The sequence below is a fragment of the Oryx dammah genome, unplaced genomic scaffold (assembly GCF_014754425.2).
Source record: "Oryx dammah isolate SB20612 unplaced genomic scaffold, SCBI_Odam_1.1 HiC_scaffold_5, whole genome shotgun sequence".
Taxonomy (NCBI): domain Eukaryota; kingdom Metazoa; phylum Chordata; class Mammalia; order Artiodactyla; family Bovidae; genus Oryx; species Oryx dammah.
The window spans coordinates 95,917,562-95,938,136 of record NW_024070189.1 but is presented as its reverse complement, the minus strand read 5'-3'; positions in this window follow the sequence as shown (position 1 = coordinate 95,938,136).

Genomic DNA, 20,575 nt, shown 5'->3' with positions numbered 1-20,575 from the left:
GAAAGGAGAGAAGACACAGCAATAGCAAAGACTGGAGGCAGCAGGAAGCAGGAAGTGGAGTCTGGCTTTTGTCCAAGTCCTCTCCCTTGGTTGTCTGCCTGGGCACCCCCTCCCTTCCTTAAGAAAACAATCACAGAGAAACAGAGGCCAAGCCAGAGAGTCCAGTGGGAGATTACAGGGTTTGGTTCCCCCTACATCACAGAGGGGAAAATTGGGTACCAGAAAAGCACCAGGACCAACAAGATCTGTGACAGAGGGGACTAGACCCCAGACCCCAAGATTCTTCAGACTCTTCCTGAGCTAGCAATTTATTTACTTATTTATTTTTGGCTGTGCTGGGTCTTCATTGCTTTGTGCCAGCTTTCTCTAGTTGCGGCAAGTGGTGTCTACCCTTCGTTACAGTGTGCGAGCTTCTCATTGCTGTGGCTTTTCTTGTGGAGCACTGGCTCCAGACACTCAGGTTTCAGTATTTGTGATGCGTGGGCTTCATTGCTCTGAGGTATGTAGATTCATCCTGGAGAGGAATCAAACCCACGTCCTGTGCACTAGCAGGTGGATTCTTATCCACTGCACCAGCAGGGAAGTCCCGTTTAAACGATTTTAAATCTTCTGTCTCTCCAGAACACAACAACAAGCACTTCAGAGCACCATCTGGGAGTCTTCAGGGTCCTGGAGCTGCCCTGCTCTTCAAGGGGTGCACAGGGGTTTATAGGTTTAGGTTCACGATGGGTAATCACAACTTTACTGTTTATTGAACACCCACTACATGCTGGGCATGGCTTCCAGTCCTCATCGAGACCCTGAAGCTAGGTGTCACTCCCACAGCAGTTCCCTAAAGTGGTTGCTACTCATTGGCCCCACTGCAGAGATGAGAATGCTGAGGCTTAGGGATTTGCCTCCAATCACACATCTAGCACACAACAAAGCTAGGGCTTGAACTCTGTTTTGATGAGGAACAGTGCTTCTCACTAAGGGCTATTCCCCTCCTCCCACTCTCCACTCCCTCCACCACCTACCCCCACTCCCTCCCGCCACCTAGGACGTTTGGCAATGCTTAGAGTGATTTTGGGAGAAGGCACTGGCGACCCACTCCAGTACTCTTGCCTGGAAAATCCCATGGACGGAGGAGCCTGGTGGGCTGCAGTCCATGGAGTAGCTAAGAGTCGGACACGACTGAGCGACTTCACTTTCACTTTTCACTTTCATGCATTGGAGAAGGAAATGGCAACCCACTCCAGTGTTCTTGCCTGGAGGATCCCAGAGACGGGGGAGCCTGGTGGGCTGCTGTCTATGGGGTCGCTCAGAGTTGGACACGACTGAAGTGACTTAGTAGTGGCAGCAGCAGCAGAGTCATTCTGTGGGACTTTCATGATAGCTCAGTGGTAGAGAAACTACCTGCCAATTTGATCCTTGGGTCAGGAAGATCTCCCGGAGAGGAAAATGACAACCCACTCCAGTTATTCTTGCTTGGGAAATCCTATGGACAGAGGAGCCTGTCAGGCTACAGTCAAAGGGGTCGCAAAGAGACCAACTCGACTGAGTGGCTGAACAACAACAATAAATAGTCGCTTTTGGTTGTCATGAGGAAAAGAGGAGCTGCTACTGGCATCTAGCGGATGGAAAACACAAATGTTGGTGAATAGCCTATAGTGCACTGGACAATAAATTATCCAACCCCAAGTGTCAACAGTGACACTGATTAAGAACAACAACAAAGCCAAAACAAAAAGCAAAAAAGCCTGATCTAAAGTCACACTGTTGTCCAGTGCAGCTTTCTGGATAATGTTCATTTTCTATTTGTTGGACAACAGAGTCATTCACCATGAACCACACGTGGCCACTGAACACTTAAAATGTGGCTAGTGTGACTGAGGAACTGAGGTTTTAATTTTGTTCAATCTGAATTAAAAACAATAATCCTCAGTTCAGTTATCAGAAAATTTATGAGTAGTTTGGAACAGCACAAACGTGTGCATTTTTCTTTTTATAAGTTTATTTTATGGAAATGTAGGTGATTTACAATATCTTGTTAATGTACTGTACAGCAAAGCAATTCAGATATATAGATAGTTAGATATGTATACATAAAGAGCGGTATACACATATATAGAGAGGTATACATGGACTATACGGGTATGGTCCATGGAATTCTCTAGGCCAGAATACTGGAGTGGGTAGCCATTCTCTTCTTCAGGGGATCTTCCCAACCCAGGGATGAAACCAAAGTCTCCCACATTGCAGGTGGATTCTTTACCAAGCTGAGCCACAAGGGAAGCCCAGGTATACCTATACATATATATGTGTATATTCAGATATATATGTATATATGTATATTAGGATACATATATATATGTATATTCAGATATACATTCTTTTTAATGTTCTTTTCCATTATGGTTTATCCCAAGATACTGAATATAGTTCCCTATGCCATACAGCAGGAACTTGTTGTTTATCCTTTCTATGTACAATATAACAGTTTGCATCTGCTAATCCCAGTCTCCCAATCCACCTCCCCCCCACCCCTTCTCCTTGACAACCACAAGTCTGTTTTCTCTGTCTGTGTGTCTGTTTCTGTTTTGTAGATAAATTCATTTGTGTCATATTTTAGATTCCACATAGAAGTGACACATAGTATTTGTCTTTCTTTTTGATTTACTTCACTTAGTATGGTAATCTCTAGGTCTATCCATGTTGCTGCAAATTGCATTATTTCATCCTTTTTATGGGTGGAGAAGGCAACTCCAGTACTCTTGCCTGGAAAATCCCATGGACGGAGGAGCCTGGTGGGCTGCAGTCCATGGGGTCGCTAAGAGTCAGACACGACTGAGCGACTTCACTTTCACTTTTCACTTTCATGCATTGGAGAAAGCAATGGCAACCCACTCCAGTGTTCTTGCCTGGAGAATCCCGGGGACAGGGGAGCCTGGTGGGCTGCCATCTGTGGGGTCGCACAGAGTCGGACACGACTGAAGCGACGCAGTAGCAGCAGCCGTATTCCATTGTATATATGCACCACACCTTGATCCGTTCAGCTGTTGATGGATCACTAAACTGTCTCCCCTAAGTTAGTGGTTCCTGTACCCGTGACAAGGATGGAGTGGGATCCATATTCCCCTCTGCCCCTGATGATGTTTAACTACGTCAGCAGGACCACTTGGGAACTGGGAAAGATGAGGGCAGTTCTCTGGATGCTCTTCTCTGAGAGGTCTGCCTGCCTCCCTGTGGGCGTGCACTGCAGCTGTGGAGCCCAGGTGCTCTGGAGTCCGTGTGCCACAGCTAGAATTGGTGCATCACAACAAAAGATCTCACACGATGCAGCAAAGATCCTGTGTGCCGCAACTAAGATTCAACACAGCCAAATAAATAAATAATTTTTTAAAAGTTCTATAACTCAGACTGTGCAGTGATGCAGTTTGAGTTTCCATTCATAATATGTTTAAGAACACACAAGACTAACAGATGGGGATGGAAGTCAACGATGTTCTGAGGATGGAAACACTGTTTGGAAAAGGAGTATGAAGGAAACTTCTAGAGCAACAGTTCTTAATCGAAGGCAATTATGCCCCCCAGGGGACATTTGGCACTGTCTGGAGGACATTCTGGGCTGTCCAAACTAAGGCACATTCTCAAAGAAGACATACAGATGGTCAACAGGTACATAAAGGTGCTGAACACCACTAATCATCAGCGAAACGCAAATCAAAACCATAGGGAGATGTCATCTCAACCTCTTACGATGGCTGTTATTGGAGAGACAAGAGATAGCTCATAGCAGCGCTGTTCACGATAGCCAAGGTATGGAAGCAACCTACACACCCAACAACAGAGGGATGGATAGAGAAGATGTGGTTCATGAATACAGTGGAATGCTACTGAGCCATAAAAAAGAATGAAATAATGCCACTTGCAACAACATGGATAGACCGAGATTATCATACTAAGTGAAGTAAGCTAGACAAAGACAAATATTATATAATATCCTTTTTATGTGGAATCTAAAAAAAATTACAAATGCACTTACATACAAAACAGAAAGAGACTCACAGAAAACAAACTTATGGCTATCAAAGTGGAGAGGAAGAGCGGCAGGGATAACTTAGGAGGTTGGTATTAACATATACACACTACTATATATAACACAGATAACTAACAAAGATCTACTGTTTAGCTCTGGGAACTATATTCAGCATTTTGTAATAACCTATAAGGGAAATAACCTACAAGGAAAAAATAGTTTCCCTGATAGCTCAGACTGTAAAGAATCTGTCTCTGAGGCAGGAGACCTGGGTTCGATCCCTGGATGGGGAAGATCCCCTGGAGAAGGAAATGGCAATCCATTCCAGTATTCTTGCCTGGAAAATCCCATGGACAGAGGAGCCTGGCAGGCTACAGTCCATGGGGTCACAAAGAGTCAGACACGACTGACTGAGTGACTTTCATAAGGGAAAATAATCTGAAAAAGAATATATATATATATATATGAATCACTGTTCTGTATAACTGAAACTAACATGATATTGTAAAATGATTATATTTTGATAAAAAATAAAGGAAAGAGTTTAGCACCTTAAGATAATTATATATATAATATATATACATGCATACACACACATATATATGTATATATAAACTGCTATAAAAAAGAAAAGAGATAAAAAATGCTAGTGTGAATGTGGAGAAAAGGGAATCCTCATGCATTATCGGTGAGAATGTAAATTGGTGCATTAAAATATTTTATTTAAAATATTTAAAATAGAACTACCATAGAATCCAGCAATCTCACTTATGGGTATTTATCCAAAGGAAACAAAATCACTCTCTCAGAGAAATATCTACATCTCCACTTTCATTGCACCATTATTCACAATAGTCAAGACATGGAAACAACTTAAGCGTCCATCAATGGATGAATGGATTAAAAAAAGCATCACACACACAATGGAGTATCATTCAGTCATAAACAGGAGAAATCTTGTCATTTGTGATACCATGGATGCACCTGAAGGGTATCACGTTAAATGAAATGTCAGGCAGAGAAAGACAAGCACTGTATGATCTCACATGAAATCTAAGCAAACCATATTCAATAATACAGAGAATAGGACTTCCCTTGTGGTCCAGTGGTTTAAGATTCTGCCCTTCTACTGCAGGGGACATAGGTTCAATCCCTGGTTGGGGAAGTTCCACATACTGTGTGGTGTGGTCAAAAACAACAACAACAAAAACAACTGAAACAAAACCAAGCAAAAAAAAAAAAAAGAGAATAGATTGGTAGCTGTAAGAGATGGGGAATGCAGTGTGAAGGAAATAGGTGAACCTAGTCAAAAGGTGCAAACGTCCAAGAAACAAAGAACAAGTGAGAGGCGATGTGTGGGTGGTGGCTGGGGTCAAGGTTAACACCCTGCAATGCACAAGAGAGCCCCTCCCAATGAAGAAACGTCCCACCCCAAATGTCAGTGCAGTAGAGACTGAGAAACTATGTCCTTGCAGAAAGGAATGTTCTATACCTTGTGCGGGGTGAAGGTTACATGTAAGTAAAAATTCATTGAGTCATGCACTTATGACCAGGGCATTGTGCACTTTACAAGGTAGCTGTTATATCTCAACAAAAAGTTTTTTTTAGGGACTCCCCTGGTGGTTCAGTGGTTGACACTTCTTATTCAGGGGGTGTGGGTTCGATACCTGGTAGGGGAGCTAAGATCCCACGTGCCTCGAGGAGAAAAAAACCAAAATATTAAGAAAAAAATAATGTTGTAACAAATTCAATAAAGACTTTTTAAAAAGTTTTTTTAACTTTAAAATTTAATTTAATTTTTATTTTCTATTGGAGTACAGTTATCTGGGCTTCCCAGGTGGCACTAGTGGTAAAGAACCCGCCTGCCAGTGCAGGATATGTAAGAGATCTGGGTTTGAACCCTGGGTTGGGAAGATCCCCTGGAGGAGGGCATGGCAACCCACTCCAGTATTCCTGCCTGGAAAATCCCGTGGTCAGAGGAGCCTGGTGGGCTACAGTCCATAGGGTTGCAAAGATTTGGACAGGACTGAAGGAATTTAGCACACATGCACAACTGATTTACAATGTTGTGTTAGTTTCAAGTGTACAGCAAAGTGATTCAGTTGTACATATACATTTACCTATTCTTTTTCAGATTCTTTTCCCTTATATGGTTATTACAGAATACAGTGGCGTTCCCTGTTCTATGCAGTAGGGTCTTGTTGATTATCTATTTAATGTATAGTAGCCCACTCCAGTACTCTTGCCTGGAAAATCCCATGGACAGAGGAGCCTTGTAGGCTGCAGTCCATGGGGTCGCTAGGAGTCGGACACGACTGAGCGACTTCACTTTCACTTTTCACTTTCATGCATTGGAGAAGGAAATGGCAACCCACTCCAGTATTCTTGCCTGGAGAATCCCAGGGAAGGGGGTGCCTGGTGGGCTGCCATCTATGGGGTCGCACAGAGTTGGACACGACTGAAGTGACTTAGCAGCAGCAGCAGCAGCAGCAGCCTGTATACATTAACCCCAAATTTATAATTTATCCCTCCCAACTTTTCCCCTCTGGTAAGTTTGTTTTTGAATTCTGAGTCTGTTTCCACTTAGCAAATAAGTTCATTTGTATCATTATTTTTTAGATTCCCCATATAAGTGATATCACATAATATTTAAAATATTTTTTTTTCTTTAGAAGAAAAGATTTTTATTGTTGCAACTAAAATGCAAACCATCATTTATATGGCAAGTTGGAAAACTGTACAGTTTGACAGTTCTGTGAGGTCACAGAAGACCCTGAGATGCACACCCCCCACATTTAAAATATTTTATATGCAATTGGCAGAGGGCAATGTTGAACCAAAGCCTGTCTGAATAATACTGGGTTGGCCAAAAAGCTAGTTCTGGTTTTGCCATTAATACCTGAATGAACTCTTTGGCCAACCCACAGTTTTTCACCTGAACAACAACGACACGTTGCTCATTGACTCCCTGCTTGCCTTCCTGCTCCACTCCAAATCATTCTCTGTGGCACCTCTGTTCACACCCTCCAGTGTCTTCCATGTAGCACACTTGGAGCAGTCTCAGTTCCTCATCAAGATCTCCGCAGCCCTCAGGTCTGCCTTCAGCCACGTCTCAAGTCTGTTCCCGCCCCCGTCTTCTCTCCACCCTCTCTCTCTCTCTCTGATCTACCACGCTGGTTTCCTTGCTGGGAGTTGCACATGTGAAAGCTGTGCGACCTCAGGGCCTTTGCACATGCTCTCATGTGCCTGACTCTCTACATAACTGGCACCTGCGCATCCCTTTAAAAGCCTCCACTGAGATTTCACCTCCTCAGAGAGGTTTACTAGTCACCACCCCGTCCCCCACACCCAGCTGTCCTGTCTTATCCATCACTTGCCACCTCATCCTCCTCTTTTTTCTCCCCGCCCCATTCCAGGGGTTTCCTAATGGCTCAGACAGTAAAGAATTGGCCTGCAGTGTAGACCTGGGTTCGATCCCTGGGTCGGGAAGATCCCCTGGAGGAGGAAATGGCTACCCATTCTGGTATTCTTGCCTGGAGTATTTCATGGACAGAGGAGCCTGGCAGGCTACAGTCTATGATGGGCACAAAGAGTGGGGCAGGCTGAAGAACTCTTACATCACCCCCACTCCAATGTTCTAAATTATTCATTTGCTTGCTTGTCTATTGTCTCCACTTGCTCCTGGTGGGCAGGGCTGAGTCTATCTTAGATATGGCTGTATCCATTCCGCTAAGCCCTGGGTGGGACAAAATAAGCCTTCAAATATTTATTGAATAAAACAATAAAGTCCTAGGATTTCCTCAGTGGACTTGAGAAGAAAACTCTGTGCTATTTACTGTATGAGGGCTAGTAGCCTAGAAATCAGCCTTCTAGGGATGCCCCACGTGAAACCCAGTTCTGGACCACCCTTCCCTTCCATCCTCAGAATATTCTATGTTATTCTTTTTTTACTCTTATTCTTTTTTAATTTTTCTGGCCGTGCTGTCACAGCATGCAAGGGCTCTTAGTTCAGTTCCCCAGCAAGGGAGGGAACCTGCACTCCTCGCAGTGGAAGTGCAGAGTCTTAATCACTGGACCTCCAGGGAATCACCCGCCCCTTCTACCTCATTCTTGCCTCTCTGCCCCCAGCCCCACCTGAGTTCAAGCCTTCGTCATCTCTGACTTTTTGAAACTTGGCCTCTTTACTCACGCTCTTCCTCCAGCTCCACTCACCCTGTTCCTCTCCACCCAGCCAACAGAATGACTTTCCAAAAATGCAAAATGGCCCATGCCCTGCCCCTGGGCTGAATTCTTCAGTGGCTTCTCATTGCCCTCAAGTCCAAACTCTCCAGCCTGGCTCTTAAGGCTACTTCTGGTCTGGGGCCAGCCCCCCACACCCGCCACCCCATTCCCCTCCCTCCGCCCCTCTGCATCCGCTTGAGCACTGTTTCCCCATGAACCAGTGCTTTACTCATGCTCAGAGCACCCATCCACCCACTACCCCAGCATTTGGCCTGATCACTCCCCTTCAAGCCTCTGCCCTGACTGTTCCCTCTGCCGGGACTCCCCTCCCGGCTTTCACCTGATACATTCCTTCAAAGGCTTTGTTTATAGGTCCTGTGAGTCATGAAGGGCTCCTCCCACCTCTCCCCCACCTCTGCCTCCCCTCAATGTTTAGCTCTCCTCCTGGTTATCAGAGGTTCCTCCCTGAAAGAGCTTGACCCCATGAGCACACATTTATGTTTGCATCTCTGACAGTCTCAAGATCAGTGAATACCACAGAGGGTATCTGACACACAGAAGGTGTGCAAAACACTAAAAATAAAATAAAGGAATTTGCTGACTGATTCATTCATTTACTTACCTATCACCCAGCACCAAGCGCTAGACGTAAATAAAGAGATGAATGAAACAGACCCACTGCCCCTCCTCTGTGTTTTCTGTACCTCTCTGGTGCTTCATTCCCCTCCCTTTTAAAGACATTTAGTATTATTATTTTATTTTTTGGCATAAAGGATCTTAGTTCCTCAACCAGGGATTGAATAGGTGCTCCCTACAGTGGAAGGAGGAATCAACTACTGGGCCACCACCCACGTCCCTGCTTAATTGCTTAGTCGTGTCCCCCTCTTTGTGACCCCATGGACTGTAGCCCACCAGGCTCCTCTGTTCTTGGGATTCTCCAGGCAAGAATACTGGAGAGGGTTGCCCTCCCCCAGGGGTCTTCCCAACCCAGGGATCGAACCGAAGTCTCTTACTTCTCCTGCACTGACAGGCAGTTTACCACTAGGTCCATTTGGGAAGCCCATTGATGTTTAGAATCAGATAATCCTTTGCTATGGCAGGGGGGGCTGTCCTGCGGGGTGTTTGTAGAGTGTTTGTAGGTTTGTAGGGTGTCTAGCAGCATCCTTGACCCTTACCTACAAAATGCCAACAGCCCCTCCCCAGTAGTGACAATCAAAATGGCTCTGGATATCACCAACTGTCCTCTAGGGGCAAAGTGAAAGTGACAGTTGCTCAGTCGTGTCCGACTTTTTGCGACCCCATGAACTATAGAGTCTGTAGAATTCTCCAGGACAGAATACTGGGGTGGGTGGCCTTTCCCTTCTCCAGGGGATCTTCCCAATCCAGGGACTGAACCCGGGTCTCCTGCACTGCAGGCAGGTTCTTTACCAGTTGAGCCACCAGGGAAGCCCTCGGGGGTAAAATCACTCCTAATGGAGAACCTAATTGATTTATAGTCATATCAAAGAATCTGGCCCGAAGACAAAATCCAGTTATGAGGAAGACAAGTAACTCCAAGTCCAGCCTAGTGGTTAAAGCTTAGAGTTCACATAAAAATTCACTGAGTGATACACTTAGGATTTGTGGATTTTACTGAGCATAAATTATACTTCCACAAGAAGAATAACGGAGAAGGCAATGGTAACCCACTCCAATACTCTTGCCTGGAAAATCCCATGGATGGAGGAGCCTGGAAGGCTGCAGTCCATGGGGTCACTAAGAGTCGGACACGACTAAGCATCTTCACTTTCACTTTTCACTTTCATACATTGGAGAAGGCAATGGCAACCCACTCTAGTGTTCTTGCCTGGAGAATCCCAGGGACAGAGGAGCCTGGTGGGCTGCCGTCTGTGGGATCGCACAGAGTTGGACACGACTGAAGTGACTTAGCAGCAGCAGCAAGAAGAAGAATAAAAGGGAAGATAATGTACTGTATCTCTGGGATGAGGCTGGTGATATTTTATAGCTCAATAGAAATTTGGGTTATACCAATGTATGCATTTGTTCAAAGTTAGCAAATTACACCTGAAGAAATTGAAAGTGAAAGTGAAGTCGCTCAGTTGTGTCCGACTCTTTGCGACCCTGTGGACTGTGTCCATGGGATTTTCCAGGCAGAGTACTGGAGTGGGTTGCCATTTCCTTCTCCAGGGGATCTTCCTGACCCAGGGATCGAACCCCGGTCTCTCACATTGTAGGCAGATGCTTTACCGTCTGAGCCACCACCCCTGAGATCTATGCATTTCACTAAATGTAAATTAGATCTCAAAAGATAAAAATCTACACACAAATACCGAACTCTAGTTAATACTCCACATGATGAACTCCTTGGAGGGTACTGATAATTCAACTTCTTTGGAATGTATCAAAATTAAGATGGTTAGATAAGATGGATAGAGGGATGAAGGAATGAATGGATGGATGATGGATGGATGGATGGATGGATGGATAGATCGACAGATAGACAGATGTGTGATAAAGCAAGTATGGCAAAACATGAAAGTAGAAACCAGTTGGTAGGTATATGAGAGTTCAAAGCAGCTTTCTTTCAACTTTGCTGTATGTTTGAAGTTTTTCAAATTAAGCTGTTGGAAAACAGTGCCTTGGGCTATGCATGTTTTTGTGCATAAGTTTTCATTCCTTAAATAAGGAAAATATAATAGCCTCTATGGCTGTAGGTTCAGATCCACCTCTGACCAACCTGTGCCCTTTCTTCCTCTGAACCTGCTTTCTCTCCCAACAACTAGGAGTCGTGATTTATTGAGGCAGGGTTACAGGCACAAGCCCTGGAGGCAGACACACGGGGTTCACATGAGGACTTTACCACATCAAAAGTAAGTAGCCTTGGACAACGACTTCACACTTTGTGCATCTCAAACTGGACAATGGCGTTTGCAGCAACATGAAGGGACTTAGAGGTTGTCACACTAGGTGAAGTAAGCCAGGGAAAGACAAATAAATGATCTTTCTTATACGGGGAATCTAAAAAGAAAGCTAGCTTATTTACAAAACAGGAAGAGACTCACAGACATAGAAAACAAACTTACGGAGAGCAGCACTGACATACATGTGCTGCCATGTGTAAAGCAGACAGTGAGGAGCTGCTGAATAGCACGGCAAGCTCAGCTCAGTGCTCTGTGATGACCTAAAGGGTGGGAGGGAGGCTCAAGAAGGAGGGGGTATATATACATATGGCTGTTTCACAAGGTTGTACAACAGAAATTAACACAACCTTGTAAAGCAACTAGACTCCAATAATAAAATAAAATTACAAAAAAAGAAAACAAGCTATGGTTATCTAAGTGGAAAGAGGGGAGGGGTAAAATAGGAGGTTGGGATTAACATGTACACGTTACTATATATAAAATGGGCTTCCTAGGCGGCACAGTGGTAAAGAATCCTGCAAATGCAAGAGATGTAAGAGACTTGACATCAATCCCTGGGTTGGGCAGCTCCCTGGAAGGAGTAAATGGCAGCCAACTCTGGGTTGGAGAATCCCCATGGACAGAGGAGCCTGCCAGGCTGCAGTCCATGGGGCAGCAAAGAGTTGGACACAACTGAGCTACTGAGCATGAACACATATGTAAAATAGATAATCAACAAGGACCTACTGTATAGAATAGGGAACTACAGTCAATATAGTAACTGATATTATATTTGTAATCACCTATAAGGGAAAAATGTAAAACAGAATTGTATAACTGAATCACTGTGATGTACATCTGAAACCAACACAACATTGTCAAAAAACTATAAGTCAGTTTAAAAAAGATGAATCAAGGGGTTAGGGAAAACACTGGGCAATAGCCGTACCTACCTATTTTGCAACACTGCCAATGGGGCTGAGATGAGAAACCTTGTACTTGTGTAGAAAACTAGTGGTGACAAGAGGTGGCAGTGAGCACACTAATCTGGGAGTGTGGGTGACACCTCACTGCCATCCACCTGGGGGAGACCTTGAGAGACTTTAGAAAAGCAGAAGAGGATGGTAGGGGAGGGAAAAGCCAAGGGAATATTTTCTTGTAATTATTTGCAATAAATAAATAATAAAATCTATTCATTCTCGTTCCCCCTGGTGATGCAGCCTGAGAAAGAGAAATTCCAAAGGCACATTTGCTCTTCTTCACTTGCAGGTCTTGAAAGCAGTATTAAGATGCCTTCCAGGGACTTCCCTGGTTGCCCAGTGGTTACGACTCCATGCTGCCACTGCAGGGGGCATGAGTTCCATCTCTGGCCAGGGAACTAAGATCCTGAATGTCATGGGATAAGGTAAAAAAAAAAAAAAAAAAAAAGATACCTTCTAGGACTTGCCATGGAGTCTCTAGCCCTCAGCTTAAGGGTTTATTTTACCAAATCCCTCTACTTATATTTCCTGAATTATGTGAAAGTGGAGGCAAAGATGATTGAGGTTTCAAGTGTGGGTGACTCTGAGGGCAGAAGCCTTATGTTTGTGGGTTAAATTGTGTCCCGTCCCCCAAAAGATATTAAAGTCCTCACCTCCCAGTACCTGTGCGTGGAACCTTATTTGGAATACAATCTTTCCAGATGAGCAAGTTAAAATGAGGTTATAAGGGTGGTCTCTAATCCAATATGACTGTGTCCTTATAAAAGGGGGAAACTTGGACACAGATAGACACGCACAGGGAGAAGGCACGTGAAGATGAAGGCAGAGATCAGGGTGATGTATCTGTAAGACAAACAATGTCACAAACTACCAGCTGGGACTTCCCTGGTGATCAAGGGGTTAAGAATCCACCTGTTAATGCAGGAGACACAGGCTCCATCCCTGGTCTGGGAATATCCCACGTGCCGTGGGTCAACTAAGCCTATGTGCCATAACTGCTGAGCCCACGTGCTGCAACCACTGAAGCCTGCAAGTAGAGCCCGTGCTCTGCAACAAGAGAAGCCACCGCAACGAGGAGAAGCTGGCGCACCACAACCAGAGAGTAGCCCCCGCTCGCCACAGCTAGAGAAAAGCCCAGGCAGCAGTGAGGACCCAGCATAGCCAAAAACAAATACATAGATAAATAAATTTAAAAACAAGATTTCCAGCAAACCACCATGATCTAGGAGAGAGGAATGGACCAAACTCTGCCCTAAAGCCATCAAATGAAGCCAACCCTGACAACACGTTGATCATGGACTTTTATCCTCCAGAACTCTGAGACAGTTCGTTTCTGTTGTTGAAGCCACTCAGCTTGTGATGTTCTGTTACAGCGGCCCTAGGAAACAGATACATCTGTATCCAGTAACCAGGAAGCCAGCCCTGGGGCGGGAGGAGAAAGGGCAATGAGTCAGATCAAGCTGACCAGGTGTTTCCAGGAGCAGCTGCATGACAGGTACTGTGCCAGGTATGAGGATGTAGCCGTGTGCAAGGGTCACAACCTCTGCCTGGAGGGAGCTTTAGAGTGACCCAAAGGTTGGGAAGATATTCTGGAGGAGGAAACGCCAACCCACTCCAGTATTCTTGTCTGGAAAATTCCATGGACAGCGGAGCCTGGTGGGCTACAGTCCATGGGATTGCAAAAGAGTCAGACGCGACTGAGTGCACACACACACACACACACACACACACAAGGAGCCAAGCAGTAAGGAATAGTCCACAAGCCACTGTGACTGCAGGTGATTTACAAGGTGGGGATTTAACCTAATCTGGGAAGTTGGGGAAACGGGTTGGGGAGGGTGGTATGGAGACATGAAGTGTGAGTAATACCAGAGGAGCATTTAGACAGATGGGGCAGCACACCCCAAATCCAGAGACTAGAGTGAGCTGGGGCAGAAATTTGGGGAATGATATCCAGAGAGAACCTGGAGAGACAGGTGGTGGGACCAGAAGACAATGGACACAGATGAGGCTGGCAAAATCATGCCCTCCCAAAGATGTCCATGCTCTCATCCCCAGCATGTGCAAATGGGACTTTCCATGGCAAAAAGAGGGGACCCTGATGTTGGGAAAGACTGAGGACAGGAGGAGAAGGGGGCAGCAGAGGATGAGATGGTTGGAGGGCATCACTGACTCAATGGACATGAATTTGAGCAAACTCTGGGAGATAGTGAAGGACAGGAAAGCCTGACATGTTGCAGTCCACGGGATTGCAGAGTTAGACATGACTTAGCGACTGAACAACAATGGCAAAAGGGACTTTGCAAATGTGTTTAAGGATCTCCAGATGGAGAGATGATCTTGGATTACCCAGGTGGCTCAAAGTCATCCCAAGGGTCCTTACAAAAGGGAGGCAGAGGATTCCCTGGTGGCTCAGTGGCAAAGAATCCACTTGCCAATGCAGGAGACAGGGGTTCGATCCCCGGTCCGGAAAGATCTCACATGCTGTGGAGCAATTAAGCCTAGGTGCCACAACTACCGAGCCTGTGTTCTAGATAGAGCCTGGGAGCTGCAACTATGAAAGCCCACACACCCTAGAGCCTGTGCTCCACAACAAGAGAAGTCACCGAAATGAGAAGCCTGCACACCACAACAGAGAGTAGTCCAGCTTCCACAGCTAGAGAAAAGTCCTTGCAGCAACGAAAATCCAGCACAGCCAAAAATAAATAAACGAAATAAAACTTCTTTAAAAAAAAAAAAAGAGAGAGAGAGACAGGCAGGAGGATCAAAGTCAGAGAAGGAGATGTGAGGAGGGAAGCAGATGTTGGAGAGTCAGAGAGAGATTTGAAGATGCTGCACAGCTGGTTTTTTTTTTTTTTTCCTGCTCTGTGAGGCATGTGGGATCTTAGTTCCCCCAACCAGGGATCAAACTTGTACCCCCTGCAGTGGACACTTGGAGTCTTAATCACTGGACCTCCAGAGAAGCCCCACACTGCTGGTTTTGAAGATAGAGGTAGGAGCCATCAGCCAAGGAATGTGGATAATGTTCCTGAAGCTGGAAAAAGCAAGGAAGAGATTCTTGCTGAGAGCCTCCAAAAGAAATGCTACCCTGCTATCTTAAAAAAAATATTTATTTATTTAATTGGAGGATAATTACTTTACAATATTGTGATGGTTCTTGCCATACATCAGTATGAATCAACTATAGGTATACATGTGTCCCCCACATCCTGAACCCCCCTCCTACCTCCCTCCCCACCCCATCTCTCCAGGTAGCCTGCATCACACATCAAACTCCCACTGGCTGTTTTACATATGGTGATGTATATGTTTCAATGCTATTCTCTCAAATCATCCCACTCTCTCCTTCTCCCACTGAGTCCAAAAGTCTGTTCTTTGTGTCTATGTCTCCTTTGCTGACCTGCATGTAGGATCATCAGTATCATCTTTCTAGATTCCACACATACACGTTTAATATACGATATTTGCCTTTCTCTATCTGACTTACTTCACTCTGTTATAATAGGCTCCAGGTTCATCCACCTCATTAGAACTGACTCAAATGCATTCCTTTTCATAGATGAGTGATATTCCATCGTATATGTGTACCACAACTTCCTTATCCGTTCATCTGCTGATAGACATCTAGGTTGCTTCCATGTTCTAGCTATCGTAAACAGTGCTGCAGTGAAAATTGGGGTACGTGTGTCCTTTTCAATTCTGGTTTTCTCAGGGTATATGCCCAGTATACACTGGATATATGCCCAGTTTATACAGTTTTATTCCTAGTTTTTAAAGCAATCTCCACATTGTTCTCCATAGTGGTTGCATCAGTTCCCATTCCCACCAACAGTGTAAGAGGATTCCCTTTTCTCCACACTCTGTCCAGCATTTATTGTTTGCAAACTTTTTGATGATGGCCATTCTGACCAGTGGGAGATGATACCTCACTGTGGTTTTGATTTGCATTTCTCTAATAATGAGTTTGATAATATTTTGATGTTAACACAATGAGACCCATTTTCACACCTTTGACCTCAGAACTCTAAGATAGCAAACTGGTTTTGTTTGAAGGCATTACTGTTTGTGGTGATTTGGGACAGCAGCCTTAGGAAACTAATACACAATCAGGAGGGACTTCGCTGGGGAGGTTCAGAGAAGTAAGGCTGGTTCCCCACAGGCAGCACGGAGGGATGTCAACACCCAGGCCGCAAGAAATGGTTGCCAAGTGACCGTGTGAATAGGTGAATCAACAAACAATTTGGCAATCCTCATCACTACCATCATCACTTACTCTTTTTCTTGAGCACTTACAGTGTATGTAGGCGCTTCCTGGCAGGATCTTGTTTTATTTCTTTAAACCCCACAACAAACTTAACAGTTATGCGATATTTCCCCCTTTGTTCAGAGGTGGAAACTATGGCTCTGAGGAATCACCTCACTTGATCAGTAATCAATAGAGGAGAGACAGAAGCAGGGTTTGAACTCAGGCAGGTCGGAGTCCATAGCCTGCACGTGTGTACTTCAGTGTGCCTCGTTTCCAAGTCATTTTATTTTAACTTTTTATTGGAGTATAGCCGATGACCAATGTTGTGATAGTTTCAGGTGAACAGCGAAGGGACTCAACCATACATACACACGTGTCCGTTATCCCCCCAAACTCCCTTTCCATCTAGGCTGCCACATAACATTGAGCAGAGTTCCTTGTGCTTTACAGTAGGTCCTTGTTGCTGACCTATTTTAAATAGAGCAGTGTGTACATGATAGATGAATATACTCACAAAAGCATTCACAGCCCTGAAGCTGAGATGTCCTTCCCTTGGGACCCTCCTCACGGAGGTGATGGCACTGACATGTCTGGGAAGAAATCTTTGAGGAGTTCTTGGGCCCAGCAGGCAGGAATAGGGGGCAAAGGAGCCACTTTGGAGAGGCCGGGACCTCTTGTAAGATCACTGAGGGATTCAGGAAAATTCATTTTTAAAAGAACTTTCCAAGAGTGGTCTTTACAATGGAGCCACAGTTACAGATTTTTAATTACATGCTTGGGTCTTGCCCAACCTATAAGGACCTGATGTAACATTCCCCAGGCAGAGTCTTTCAGCCTTCATTTGCATGCCTCTAGTGATGGGGAGCTCATTACCTTACTCAACTCTTATGATTAATCATATTAACATATCAAAACTCTCATGATTAATCATGATGACATATCTCTATTGGTCCAAATTCTGACCTCTAGAGCTCCAATATCTTCTTCTTTCTTCCAATGTGAGATCCCTTGGGTTCTTGTCAGAGGCAGATTGGCAAAATAATGTATGTAAATGCCTACTTAGCTCTCTGCATTCATAATAAGGCCCAACATCACATGATGGCTGAGCTAGTTGTGGTAGGCAACTTTCAAAGATGGTCCTCCATAGAGAACAGAGGTTGTCAAGGAGGAGGGTGTTGGGAGAGGAATGGAGTGGGAGGTTGGGGTTAGCACGTGTAAGCTTCTATACATAGAATGGATAAATGACAAAGTCCTAGGGTACAACACAGGGAACTACATGCAATATCCTGTGATAATGGAAAAGAATATAAAAAAGAATGGGGCTTCCCAGATGGCACTAGTGGTAAGGAACCTGTCTGCCAGTGCAGGAGATGAAAGGGACATGGGTTCAATCCCTGAGTCAGGATGATCCCCTGGAGGAGGGTATGGAGGCAAACCACTCCATTATTCTTGCCTGGAGAATCCCATGAATCGAGGAGCCTGGTGGACTATAGTCCCTGGGGTCACAAAGAGTCAGACATGACTGAAGTGACTTAGCACACATACATCCATGCATATATATGTGTAACTGAACCACTTTGCTGTACAGCAGAAATTAACACTACGTTGTAAATCAATTATATGTCAATAAGAAAAAAAGCAAAGGTGGTCCTCAATGTTCCCCACTTTCCAACAATCACACCCTTGTGGAATCCCCTCAGGTGTGGGCTGGACTTAATGAATCAGTTCAAATGAACAGAATATGGTAAAAATGATGGTACGTCACCTTCATGAGAGGTGATGCTTTCATGAAGAGATGCTTTCATGGGAGACAGATGCTTTCATGGGAGACTGATGCTTTCATCTTGTCAGAGCGCTGTTGCCTTTTGGGCTTGCATGCACTGATGAAGCAAATAGCCACGTGGGAGAGGATCATGTGGCAAAGAATTGAGGATGGTCTGGTCAAGAGCCAGCAAGAGGGATTTCCCTGGCAGTCCAGTGGTTAAGGCTTAGTCTCCAATGCAGCGGTTATGGGTTCGATCCCTGGTGGAGGAGCTAAGATCCCACATGCTTCTTGGCCAAAAAACCAAAACATGAGACAGAAAGAATATCATTACAAATTCAATAAAGACTTTAAAAATGGTCCACATCAAAAAAGAAAAAAAAGAAAGGAACTCAGAAGAAACTAGGGGTCCTTAATCCAACAGCCTCTGGGAATTGAATCCTGCCAACAGTGAACTTGGAAGGCAGGTTCTTCCCCAGTGAAGCTTTCAGATGACTGAAGCCACAAATGTCACCTTGACTGCAGATTGTGAGAGAACTTGAGGCAAATGACCCAGTTAAGCCCACCCAGATGCCTCACCCACAGAAACTGTGACATAGCAAATGTTGTTTTAAATTTTTACATTTTGGGGGGCAATTTGTTACACAGCAACAGATGACTAATACAAATGTCCCACCTAAGCTGGTGCCTGCCCACCCTCTTGACTTCATCTCACAGAACTCTCTTCTTATTCACAACACTCCAGGCACTCCAGCCCTCTTAAAGCCCCCCAGACCCTTGAGACACATTCTCTCCTTAGGACATTCACAAAGGCTGTTCCATCTGCCTGAAATGCCTTCCTCTTTGCAGGATCTCTCTTACCACTGAAACTTGGCTCAAATGTCACCTCTTTAGAGAGGCTTTCCCTGATCACCTTGTCTGAGGTTGCCACCAATGGCTTGTTCACCCAGTTCCATGTTCACTTTTTTTTTTACACCCTTCTCGATTTTCTGCCTCCATGAGAGCAAGGGCCTTAATTGCTTTGCTTGCTGTGCATAGCTTCTGCTCGGCACCAGCGTAGCCACAAGCCTGGTGTGCTGGGCTATGCTCAGTCACGTCTGACTCTTTGTGACCCTATGAGCTGGAGCCCACCACACTCTTCTGTCCATGGGATTTCTGGGCAGGAATACCAGAGTGGGTTGCCATTTCCTCCTCCAGGGATCTTCCTGACCCAGGGATCGAACCCGCGTCTCCTGTGTCTCCTGCATTGGGAGGCAGATTCTTTACCACTGAGCCACCTGAGAAGCCCATGAGAGCAGAGGCCTTGAGTATTTTGCTTTCTTTGCACCACTTGTGCTCAGCGTGGCCCCAAAGCAGGCACTCAATAAATATTTGCCAAACCAGTGAGTGAATGAAGCATGCCAATGAGACACGTTGGCTTGATGCTGTGAGCTGGAAAACAAAGCAGGGGTAGGAACTGGTGTCACATTCATCCCCAGATGTCCAGCACTACCTTGTGCCCTGCTCTTGCTAGCTGGTCATGCAGGGGTCAGCCATCATTAGCAGAGGCTGTGCGGCATTTCCCAGCTGCCAAGAGGACTCGCTTTGGTTGCAAAATTGGTCTAGTGACCTTCACGCCCTACTGACCTCTGTGGTCTCCCGGCCACACCTGTGAGTGTCAGCCAGCTCAGGTAGAACCATGACGGTTGCTAACCACAAGTGTCCACAAAAGCAGCTGGGCAGGGCTGTAAGGAGGGGTTCAGGAGGGGCCAGACCAGGAGACCCCTGGCTAAAGTACGCTGGCTGTCCTGAAATATACAAAGAACACGTTCAGTCCCAGGGAGGTGGTGACTTAGAGGGTCCCTGGCCAATGGATTTAAGGAGCTCTTCTCTTGCAGTTGATTTCCATGAGCCAGACACTGTGCCAAGCCTTTGTTACATGTTATTGCATGTTCTCAGACACCCAGAGGAGAGGCGTTGGTCTTACATCCACATTAATAGATGAAGATGTTGAGGGTCAGTGGGTTAAGAAATGTGTCCAGGGCTTCCCCAGCAGCTCAGTGGTAACAAAATCCACCTGCCAATGCAGGAGGCTTGGGTTTGATCCCTAGTCCTGTAAGGTTCCACATGCCGTGGGGCAGGTAAGGCCATGCACCACAACTACTGATCCTGTGCGCTAGAGCCTGGAAGCTGCAACTACTGAGTCTGCACCCTAGAGCCCATCTCCGTAACAAGAGAAGCCACTACATTGAGAAGCCTTCGCACCGCAACTAGGGATTAGCCCCGGATCGCCCCAAATAGAGAAAGTTTGAGCATAGCAATGAAGACTCAACACAAATAAATAAATAAATGAAATATTTAAAAAAAGAAACAGGTGGAAATAAAATGAATAATATATTCCAGAGCTTGGCAAACTTTGTAAAGGGATCGAGTATGTATTTTAGCTTTCATAAGCTGTGCTCTTGTGGG